This window comes from Pantherophis guttatus, chromosome 3, assembly GCF_059756535.1.
Source record: "Pantherophis guttatus breed Tessera chromosome 3, ASM5975653v1, whole genome shotgun sequence".
Classification (NCBI taxonomy): domain Eukaryota; kingdom Metazoa; phylum Chordata; class Lepidosauria; order Squamata; family Colubridae; genus Pantherophis; species Pantherophis guttatus.
Genome location: NC_142065.1, coordinates 159,388,623 through 159,401,552, shown reverse-complemented (window position 1 = coordinate 159,401,552; position 12,930 = coordinate 159,388,623).

The window sequence follows — 12,930 nt, the reverse complement described above, 5'->3', positions numbered from 1 at the left end:
AGCTTTCGTCCTACAATGCTACATAACCATAGGGATTCAAGATAGCTTGCAATAAATAAATAAATAAATAAAGCAAAGCAACAAGCATTGACATTTTATATTCAGCTTATTGTTCTATAAAATGGGTATTTGAAAACAATTTATTCTTTAAAAAATAGTACTTCCATGGATAGTACCAGCTTCAAACAGCTTCATTCCTTCTGGCTTCAAACAGTTTAGTATCCATGTTATTTTAACTTCTCATACAAGCTGCTGTTGTACAACATCTTAATTTATTCCATTCCTTTGTGGATATTTTTCCTGATTATTTATATTAGTGGAAGTATTCATTTAGTGCTGCAATATCTGTCTGGTATTACTCCATCCTTCCATTAAGTCTGGAAATAAAAATCTTTATTTAATCATGTTCTGCTTCTTTTTGCAATGTAATGTGATCTGTTATTGCTCAAGATTTTTTTAAAAAAAATGTTACCACAGCATTAGATTGAGAAAATAAATGAGAAAAACACAATGGAAGGCCTTCTTTTCATCAGAATAAATTATTCTTTTGGCACTGTGGTCATACATTTAACATTTTACTATTTCTTTTTTAAAAAAAAATTACAGAGAAGGAGTTTCTCAAAAAATCAGTTTGTACCATGTTTCCCCGAAAATAAGACCCTGTCATATATTTTTTTGAACCCTGAAATAAGAGCTTGGCCTTATTGCTATGCGCTCAAAAGCCCAATTGGACTTATTATCAGGGGATGTCTTATTTTGGGGGAAACAGAGTAACCTTTGGAGTAGACATAGGTATGCATTAAGTATCAGATAATGCACTGAAAGTCAAATTCTATTAAAATGCAGTGGTAATTAGACAACTCATACTGTAATTTTTTTTAAAAATTAAGACATCAGACTGGAAATATTAATTGAAAAAAGAATGCTAATGTAAACTTATAGGCATAGTTAATAGTGTGGATGTAGGTGCCTAGCAGTGTTTTGCATTAAGTTTACTTGTTGAAGATTTGAAAGAACCATGAATAATTTAAAATGTTAACACCAACCAATTTTAGACTGGGGAAAAAGAGGGATTATTCCTTCTTTTGCCATTTTTCTGTTTGAACACCTCCTCTGTGAAGTTTTCACAGAGCAGAGTAAAACATGCTGAATATAACTAATAATCTTTAGAACAGAATAGAATTCTTTATTGGCCACATGCGATTGGACACACAAGGAATTTGTCTCCGGTGCATAACTCTCAGTGTATGTGCAAGCAACAAGTGATAAATCATGATCATAAACAGCATAAATCATAAGATGCAACCCTCAGTGACAGTCATAAGATACTAAATAAAACAATCAACTTAAATCATAAGATACAAACAACAAAGTGATAGTCATAAGATGCTAAAGGAATAAATAATAGGAAAGATGAGAAGGATAAAGGGACTTCAGCTAAAATCTTCAAATTCAGCTTCCTATTCATAATATTATCTTTACTGTTACATTTAAAGTACCATGGGCAAACTGTTCAGGCAATGCATCCCCCTGTGTAGCCTAACCTTAAAAAGTAAAGATAAAGGTTCCCCTCGCACATATGTGCTAGTTGTTCCAACTCTAGGGGGCGCTGCTCATCTCCATTTCAAAGCTGAAGAGCCAGCACTGTCCAAAGATATTTCTGTGGTCATGTGGCTGGCATGACTAAATGCCAAAGGCACATGGAATGCTGTTACCTTCCCACCAAAGGTGGTCCCTATTTTTCTACTTGCATTTTTACATGCTTTCTGTTATGTTGTATAGCTGAGGCAAGGACAAGGCGACTGAGGCATGAGTTAACGTTATTTATTAACAGGAACCAACAGCAACAGTAACGTAACAGAACTGCTTGTCTGTAGATGACAGCTCTTTTATACTCCGAGCTGTCAGCTAACTACCCAATCAGAACAGTCAGAACTCCCGCTTGTTTTTAGCCACTCCTCCTAACCAATCCCTAGTCAGCGTTCTTGTTGTCAAGCAACTGCTAGGTTGGCAGAAGCTGGGACAAGTAACGGGAGCTCACCCCATTACACGGCACTAGGGATTCGAACCACTGAACTGCCAACCTTTCTGATCGACAAGCTTAGCATCTTAGCCACTGAGCCACCACATCCCTTGAGCCTGACCTTAAGTTATGCCTAAAAGAAGAATTCTATAGACATGTCTGAAAAAGGAAATGACAGCACTGGAAACACAGTCATTTTGATACAAAACTACTTTGAATGATACCACATTCAATTCCTATTTGAGAGGAGTTATGATTTGGTGATTAAATGGACTCCATTGAGCTCAGCAAAGTACACTGCCTTCCTGAAAAAATGTGAGATGGTTTCATTATTTTAGTAAGCCACCTTGAAAATCATTTCACCGAAGAGCAGATCTGGGGGGCATAAGTCAAAAGAGATGATTTTAAAGCATTAAGTAGCCCTTTAGACAGCTCTGCACTGGATTATAGAAGAGTGCATCCAGTTAATCATTTATACCAGGGGTTCTTGTACTTTTTGCCATTATACCTCCCTTTACTGTGATCTTAATGTATACACCTCTTCTAAATTGCATAAAATCTTGGGAATGGTTGATTTATTGCAACAATACAACTAGCAGGTCCTTCACATCTTCCCTGCACTCTGTGTCACCTTCCCAAGGGAAGTACAACTTACAGTTTGGGAAACCATGGCTTGTATCATATTTGATGGTAACTAACAAAAGAGAAATATTTTAGAAAGTCAAGACAATGTGCTTTTCTTTCTGGCTTTTTCTGCTGTTGTGATGTGAATGAAATCCTACTATAACCCATGTAAAATTTATGAGTTAAGTAGGAATGAAAATGTCAAAGAATGATATTTCTTGTAGACAACTTTGTCAGATACTAATCTCTAGCATGAGGGCATGTACTATTGTGTCAACCCTAAAAATCCATAAGTCTTCTTCCTTAGCGTTGTCAGAATAGATGAATATAAGATAAATATTTCCTGTATTTATGCTGTTGCTTTAAGCTTATGGGAATTGAATTATAATTTTGGAAGGAGTGCTTGTGGAAGAAAAAAATTAATAGGCTAACTGGCAAGCCTGAGGTCATTCCCTCCCCCCCACCCCACTTTTCCAATAAACTATTATTTAAATGCAAAAGACCTGTCTGTCATACTTGTCACTGAACTGCAGTTAGTGACTTTATTTAGTGGATACAATTTAGTGAGGCAGTAAAATATTGAGAGGATTTATCCCTAATTTGAGACTAGAAATTGCATCCACATACCATTGTTCCAATGTCATATTTATAACATTTTTCACTTTTTTCTATGGAATTGTATCTTCTATGTCATGTAAAATGTTCCCACTGTACTATCAATTGGTGGTCCCACTGGAAAAAGGAGGATCCTTTTAAGGAATTGATTTCATTGATGGATTATGTGCCATTCTTCCTAATTTTACTATAAGCATTACTCTGCATATGGCAGAGAAAGAAGGAGAAGGAGAAAATAGTCTTATGTAACATTAATGGATGCAATATTTTGGAGAAGGTAATTTTGGAGAACTCCCTGTTGTCTTTTCAAGCTATTAGGAGGATTTTACATGCTTTATAGGCATGATGGCTCAGTGGTTAAGATACTGATTTAAGACAACAGCTTAGATATGACCCCTGAGACCATGTGACAGAGTGATCTCCCATTACCTGCCCCAGCTCCAGTCCACGTAGCAGTCTGAAAGCATGCAAATATAAGTAGATAAATAGGTATTACTTTGGTGAGAAGCTAACGGTGTTCTGTGCTCCTTGGCTCATGCCAGGCACATGACCAAGGAGTTGTCTTCAGACAATGCTGGCTCCCTCAGCTAAGAAATGGAAATGAGCACCATCCCCTAGAGACAAATACAGCTAGACATGGAAAACCTTAACCTTTATTTGCTTTACCAAAAATTCAACAATAACAATATCCCCACTTCTCCTTCCTTCCTCTAAAATTAGCATGGAGACATCTAGGAGACAATTTTGGTCAGCCCTACAAATTGCCACTAATGAAACAAAATCATATTAACAAAGATATAAGGTTTTCTTTTTTTTCTATTACTAGCAAGCACATGGATGAGATCAAGACCACATATTCATGTAATCCAGAATTGTAAACAAGCTAGGTTCTAATAAACATATAAATTACTGCTTATTGTCATTTATCCCACTGCTCTTATTTATCAATATAATTTATTTATTTTTATTTATGTATTTGAGACTTTTTCAAGAGGCAACTGGACTTCCTGGTTTATCTTTGAAGATGTTTCCATTCTCATGCAAGAAGCTTCTTCAGCTCTCTTCACCAAGAGCTGAAGAAGCAAAATGTCTTCAAAGAAAAACCAGAAAGTCCAGTTACCTTTTGAAAAAGCACCTTTGGAACAATCATGACCTGGATGACTGAGAATCTCCATAGACATATATTTGAGACCTAGATCACTGGTAATTACAACCATTGTTTGACTTTGATAGAAAACAGTTATTCTCTGGTAATTCTTCTGTCATCTGTATACAGGAAATATAAAATTTTAGACAGGACAGGTGATACAGATCTTAATCCTTTCTTCAAATTATAGCTAAAAATAAATATTAGTTGGCTTTAGGAATACTTTGTTTATAAATATGCCTAAAAACCTAAGTTCATATAATAGATCTTCAAACCAATTACAGATAACATGCAGGTAAAACTTGTTCTTTATTAAATCAAGATTCAGGTCATTTTTTAAAAATAATATTAAATAGCATATAGAGAAAATAATTGTTCATGTAGAGCTAATTCACCAATGTTTTAAATGATGGTTTCATTTTGCTTCTATAGTGTAAGAAGAGAGAAACATTTCATAATAGGAAAAAATAGCACATTATTCATTTAACCATTCTTTTGTTAATGCAGCTCTAACTAGTAAAAATTTTATAGTAAATTAATAAGAAACCTTCAATATGTCTCACCTATAACTTTTAAAAATTACTTTAAGCTACTTTTAAAACTTGGACAGGGAAGCAAAACATTACTTAAATCTTTTCACAGATAACAGTTGTTGTTGTTGTTATTTACGCATGCATTAAGAAACTCCTAGCAAATATTCAAGGCTCCCAAAATCCAGAATCTCTTCTAAGTAGTCCATAAAATTAAATGCTTTGTTGTTATAAATTAAGCTTAAGCATCTTGAAAGCATTTGAACATGAACAAATTCATTTCTCTCTCAAGAATATACCATAATCTATACAATCAATTCTATGAAGCTGAAAAATAACAATACACTATTAAAATTAAAATTACAACTGTCACATGTTTTTGCCATAGACATTCAAAAACATATCTGTCAACTATGAAGTTACAACAAATATAGTGATATAAATTATCCTGAAAATTATTTAAAATAATATTATTTATAATAAATTCCTTTTTGTTTTGTTATCACACACCTTTCTTTGTTTCATTATTTCTAACATCTTTTCATCACTTTTTGTGTACTCTGACAATAGATAATGATAGATAGATAGATAGATAGATAGATGATAGATAGATAGATATAGATGATAGATAAATAGATGATAGATAGATAGATAGATAGATAGATAGATAGATAATAGATAGATAGATGTAATAAAATATAAAATTGAAATATGAATATATAAAGAACAAAACAAACAAGTTTGCAAAATTATCTGAAAAAATGTCACACCAGGGGCTATATTTCATATGACTGAATCAGTATCAAGACTGAGATTTTGATCTGAGTTCTGAGATTAAGTAGTTCCTATTAAATAAATTGATTTACTACTCATGCACAATATCAGCTCCTAATCTTTGTGTGGTTTTTCTTTTCTCCGTGGAAAAAATACTGTTTTAATAAAGAGTTGATAAATCTATCAAAAACTATTTTCCCCTTCCAGGAGTTCTAATGTAGACATCAATTATTTAAAAGTATGCTCTGCATTAATATCCTTATAGAAAGAAAGGTCATACAATATCATTACTGTATACAAATATCAAATAATTGCCCTATGCATATTCAGCAGCACAATTAAACACAATTGACAGTCACAATGTGGATTTTTTTTCACAAAGTGTTGCCACCATTTTGTGGGATGAATGGCTTTTAAATTGAGATTATGCAAATTAAATTATTGCTTTATATCTACCTAGTAAATTTTCATGGTAAAGTTGATTGGACTAGGCAAACCTCTACTGTTATTTAGTATATGTTTTCTGATGTTCTCATCAAATGCTTGAACTTGGAAAAATTATAGATACAATTATATTCTCAAAGCACATTACTGAAAAATAGATATTTTTCACCACTGTGACAACAAAGTAAGTTCAACCCAATACTGATAAAAACTTCAGCCTGGTCAAAACCTACTTCTGGAGATGAATTTGGGATGTGAATTAAGAATTTTTAATATTCTCCTGCAGTATTTTCCTAAAAGTATTAAATATGGAGATACTCATCTATCTTTCTGGTCCAAATCTGTGCATAACGACTGGAGGTTATTTTTGAATCACAATAAGTGAACCTCAGTTGAATATATTCTATGATATAAAGAAGGTTCAGTGACATGTGAAGGCAGCATAGCTTTCTCATAGTGATCAAGAAGCTATAAAAATTAAGAAGGTTTTCCTCAGGAAATAGAAAACTTGCTTTAGCCAAGGAAAACAAGAAGGAATACAAATGCTGGGAAACAATAAGAATTCCTTAAAACATGATCAAAGCAGAAAAATTGCCAGGGAGATAGTTGGTCTATTAAATGAAAATCAAGTTAATGGATGTTGAAGAAAGGCATAGAAATGGCTAAGAAACTTAATAAATTCTATGCACCTGTCTGGACTGCAGAAGATATAGGAGATAGTTGAGCCTGTATTGATTTTCTTAGGAAGAGAATCAGAACCACTAAAGCCAATTTAGATAACAAGAGAAAATATCATAGAACATCATGATAGGCTACATAGTGACTTATCTCCAGGAGCCAGATGGCATCCACCAAAAGAGTTCTTAAAGAATTCAAATGGATATTGTGTACCTCCTAGCAAAAACATACAATTGACTCCTCAAATCAGGCTTCATGTCAGAGGACTGAAAGGTAGTATACCTAATATAGTGTCAAATTTTGAAAAGGAGCTTGGGATACCTGGGAAATTACTAGCCAGCCAATTTAATGTCTGTTCCATGAAAACTGGTGAAAGTTGTAATCAATGGAAAAAATCAAGTTCATACAGTAATAAGTTTTAAAACAGAAAAAATTTAAATGAGATGGCAGCACACTAAATACATACATACATACATACATACATACATACATACTTACATACATACAAAATGAAATCAATGGTGAAAAAAGTAAGGTTCTATATTTAGACAAGAAAAACAAAATCCACAGGTATGTAGTACCTTGCTCAATAGTAGTAACTGTGAGCGGGATCTTGGAGTCTTAGTGGACAACCATTTAAACATGAGCCAGCAGTGTGCAGCAGCTGCCAAAAAAGCCAACACAGTCCTAGCCTGCATAAACAGAGGCATAGAAACAAGATCACATGAAGTGTTAATTCCACTTTATAATGCCTTGGTAGGGCCATACTTGGAATACTGCATCGTGGTCGCCACGATGTAAAAAAGATGTTGAGACTCTAGAAAGAGTGCAGAGAAGAGCAACGAAGGTGATTAGGGAACTTGAGGCTAAAACATATGAAGAACGGTTACATGAACTGGGTATGGCTTGGCTAGTGAAGAGAAGGACTAAGGGAGACATGATAGCAGTGTTCCAATATCCCAGTGGCTGCCATAAAGAAGAGGGAGACAAGCTGTTCTCCAAAGCACCTTTAGGACAAGAAGCAATGGGTAGAAATTAATCAAGGAGAGAAGCAACTTAGAACTAAGGAGAAATTTTCTGACAGTTAGAACAATTAATCAGTGGAACAACTTGCCTCCAGAAGTTGTGAATGCTCCAATACCGGAGGTTTTTAAGAAGATGTTGGATAACCATTGTCTGAAGTGGTGTAGAGTTTTCTGCCTAAGCAAGGGGTTGGACTAGAAGACCACCAAGGTCCCTTCCAACTCTGTTATTCTATACTATTATATTCTATACATAAATACATAAATAAATACATATACATTTATTTTATTTTATTTTTGAATTTGTATACCGCCCTTCTCCCTGAGGACTCAGGGCGGTGAACAGCCAAATAAAAACATCAAATACAAATATTAAAATACAGTTAAAAAATATATATAAATTTGGCCCCATTAATTAAAACAATAAACCAAACAATTAAAAAACATTTAAAAAGAATTAGGCCAGCTCGGCTTGTTGGAAAAGGAAGGTTTTAAGGGCACGGCGGAAGGCACTGAGGTCATGGATTCTCCTTATCTCAGGGGGCAACTGATTCCAGAGGGTGGGAGCCCCCACAGAGAAGGCCCTCCCCCTGGGGGTCACCAGCCTGCATTGTTTGGCTGATGGCACCCCGAGGAGGCCCTCTCTGTGGGAGCGCACGGGTCGATGGGAGGTCGTCGGTGGCAGCAGGCGGTCTCGGAGATAGCTAGGCCCTATGCCATGGACTATGTATGTATCTATGTATGTATGTATGTATGTATGTATGTATGTATGCATTTGGATTTTTCAAAAATAAATCCTGTCCCATCAACATGTAAAGGTATAATTTTGGGGGGACAGGAGGAAATGATACCCACACACATAGTTAAATTTGATTGATGTTGTATACTTGAACTTTTAAAATGCTTGTGGTAAAATTCCTCATGAAGGCTTTTTCAGTAAATAAAGGAATCATGGAATAATAAGGCTTGCTTATTTATTGATTGATAACTGGGGGGGGGGGGAATCAGTAAGCAAAGAATAGGATTTTCTCCAGAGAAAGAAAAAAGTGTGTTTGCTCTGGTTTTGAACTAAAATCAATATTTTTAACATGCTTATAAAGCTTTTAACTCAGAGGCAAGCAGCAAGCTGCCCAAGCTTACACATTATAGCGAACTATTTAGAAAGGGGAAAATAATCACTTATGGTAGGCACTTATGCAATAAAGCAAAGAGATATTGGAGTATGATTCATGTCCTAATACAGAAGATTCTTAAAGTGAATGTAAAGATAAAACTAGAAACTTTTGGGTTTAATGGAAAAGGACTTTGGGGGGGGGAATTAGAACTTTGATGTTATATATATATTGATGGCAGCAAGATTACTTTATACACAAAAATGGAAGAACACTTTAATTCCACAATGGACGAATGGCTACAGAAGTTGATGGAGTTAGCAGAGATGGCTAAACTGACTGCTTTGAATTAAAGGGGGAAAAACAATTACTTTTGTTTCAACTTGGAAACCCCTTCTGGACTTTGTACTAGATGTAGAAAAAATGAAACTTTGATTTGGGGTTTTACTGATTATATAAATCTGTTGCTATAGAAATGGCTATTTTATACTATTATATAAAGTTATAAAGTTGAGGGTTGATCTTACTATCTTATTCTACTGCACCAAACAAAGGGAATCGGAAGTCAATGCCTTTTCTTTTCTTTTTTTCATTTCTTTTCTACACTTTTCTATTCCCTTTTCCCTCCCCCATTTTTCCTATTATTTGCTTTTGATTGTATTTTATATTATAAACTAATAAAAATTGAGTTTGATACCTTGTGTTAAGTGAATCACTGCATTTGCTAAATTAGTAACACGGTTGTTAAGTGAATCTGGTTTCCCCATTGACTTTGCTTGTCAGAAGGTTGCAAAAGGTAAAAATCAAGAGTCATTTCAGGTTCCCAGATAAATGAAGCTCTTTTGTCCCCCTGCTATAGCTCCCTGTTGGCTGAACCCACCACTTGCTGCCCTGCCCCCCGCCATCCCCTCCCAGTCACTCCTCGCCATATCTTGCAGGTGCTTCTTCCAGCCCTTGTTGGTGCTACACACACCTTGGTTGCTCAGGGAGATGCACAACTTGCCCTCCACCCTGAAACATTGGTTTGGCCTGGCTGTGGCTGAAACTGCTGCTGTTGCCACCTCCATAGCCTGCCTGCTGCTCTCACAATGCCTTGCACAGCACAGTTAAATTTAGCATGCTTCACAATGGGGGAGATAGTGTCCTCTTCCTGGAGCCCATTACGATGCAGAGTATTGGCCACAGCCAGGCGGGGCAGACAGCAAGTTGCGTATCTCCCCGAGTGACCAAGGTGTGCGCAGCACCAACAATGGCTGGAATAAGCACCTGAGAGATATTGCAAGTACAGGGGTGCTTCACTCCCATTCTGGAATATGGAGTGAGTCTCGATCCCCCGCCATTGCCCTTATCTTCTCAGGTGAGGAGTGTCTGGGAGGACAAGGGGCAGGGCCAGCCAGTGGTGGTTTCAGTAGACAGGGAGCCTCAGCAGGGGGGATGAAGAGCCACATATGGCTCTGGAGCCGCAGGTTGCAGACACCATGTCTAGAATGATTTGGCTTCTCGGCTGTTGATCTTTTATGTTGTCTCTATGCCATCTTTCACATGAAACTTTTTTTTTTATTTGATTTATATGCTGCCCTTCTCTGGAGACTCAGGCCGGTTTACAGTGCATTAAGCAATACCTTCATACTTTTGTATATTTATACAAAGTCAGCTTATTGCCCCACAAACTGGATCCTCAATTTACCTACCTTAGAAAGGATGGAAGGCTGAGTCAACCTTGAGCCTGGCGAGATTCGATCTTACTTTAATTGCAGACAGCTGGTGTTAAATTACAGTGCTCTGTCTGTTGAGCTATCCAGGCTCCTTTGCAAAGTGTGGAAACAGTACTGTTTTATAGTATTTATAAACAGGAAAGAAATGAAATCAGTCTAAAATAAACTAATAAGCTTTAGATCATATGCCAAATGATACAATGAAATGTTGACCCGAAACATGAGTGCTAGATCCAACAGGAGACAGTCAGTCAGAGAAAAACTAATTAATATTATAAATTGTGGGAGGATTGATTAAAGAAACTGAAAAATTATTGTGTAAGTACATTGGGAGAAAGCCTAGATGAAAGAGCGAAATAAATGAACAGGTTATGTAACCTGAGATATTGAAAAATAATAATCAATCTGTTTAAGTTGATTGATATGTGGAGAAGTTACATCAGCCCTAGGAGTGGGTCACAATTTGCTGATAGTGTGAACAAAGTGTGACATTTGTTTCTATTCATCTTCCATTCAAGCCATTATGATGGAGTGTTGAAGATGACCTAAGCATAAGAACTGTTCTCATTGAAGCAACCAAGAGTGGTCTGATTGCAACTGCTACTCTTTTCTGAGACAGACTTGTTATTCCCTGATTCCAGTCCTAAAATTTCCTCACCAAATGCCATGTAAAAAGAGACATGGTGGTGCAGTGGTTAGAATGCAGTATTGCAGGTTATTTTACTGACTGCCATCAGTTTGATTCTCACCGGCTCAAGGTTGACTCAGCCTTCCCTCCTTCTGAGGTCAGTAAAATGAGGACCCAGATTGTTGGCAGTGATATGCTGGCTGTGTAAACTGCTTAGAGAGGGCTGTAAAGCCCTGTGAAGCAGTATGTAAGTCTACGTGTTATTGCTATTGCTAATAGTTGAGAGAAAATGGGTTAGACTATGCAGTCCTCTTTCAGATTTCATCTACATTTGGATTACTTTTCTCTAACATAAATACAAAAGTGTTTCTTGCTCATGTCCACAAATTAAAAAAGGATGATAGTAATTTAAATTTAAAAATGTGTCCAGATTCCCCCCCCCATGAAGACCATTTCCTTTTTTTTTTTCATTTTCCTCTGACCCTGGTTAAAAGAAATTTCATCTGCAAAAACTATTTGAAGGGCTATTTCCACAAGAGGGAATATGTCCACTTATCTTAAGCTGCGTTATTGAGCTGGCTCTATTACATAAAAGGTTAAACTGAATTTTCCCTTCAAATGGCTTCAGTAATATTAAAGAGGTCTGGATGAAATTTAAGCTTTTTTCCTTACCTATTACTTTCCCCCCCCCCCCACAAGAGTCCTGACAGCACATGGGTTCTTTTTCTGTTTCCCAAAAGGCTGCCAAGTAAAAGCAGAAAATGTTGCTTTCTCTCTAATTGAATTTATTAAAGTGTTTCCTCATCAATGTAATTGTGAAGCTCCTTAGAGCAAGAGCAGGAATTCTTGTCCTCTCTCCCCAAAATCCAAGATGAAACATTAAAAAGGAGCCAGTGATTCTTGAAACTTCCAGGCACATCATTAATAGGATTTTGCTCCCTTCTCTGATCTCTCATCATTGTAATGTTCTCTCTCCATCTTCACAGCATGCAGGAAGGGTGATGACGGGAGAGGTAATTTGCCTCAGTTCTTAGAGGCAGTTATCAAAGAAACTGGCAGAATAACACTGGTTTGTGATGGTTCAGGGCTCCCGCTAGAATTTATCAGTAGTTTGTCTGGCATTAACAAAGCTGCTGTTGTGGGTTTCTATGTTTTTCTCTTATTCCTTATTATTGGATGCATCATTCCTGTTCATTGTATTGTTTTACTTCATGAGGCAGAAGGGAGGAAGGATAGCCCTGTCTTCTCCTTTCTATCTCTATCCTGTTATGGCTCTCTATATAAAAGGGTTGAAACTGGAGTAACTAAAGACCACTCATTTTGGGATTCCCATGCTAATTATTCACAGTACTGTTTCCAGTGTCTCTGGAAAGTTCTGTGCCTTCTACTAAAGAGAATGTAAATTCTTGCCTGTTGTTCATGTCTTAGCTCTCTTCCTGTTTTTGCCTGACTTTTATCTTATTTTGTCAATTAACTGTTTTCAGGTCTTACGATGTTTAATTTATATACATACATCTACATCATCTACATCTACATCTACACACACACACACACAAACACACACATATATTCTAGCTGAACAGACTGATATTTGTGCTTGCTCTGATGTAGATAAAGG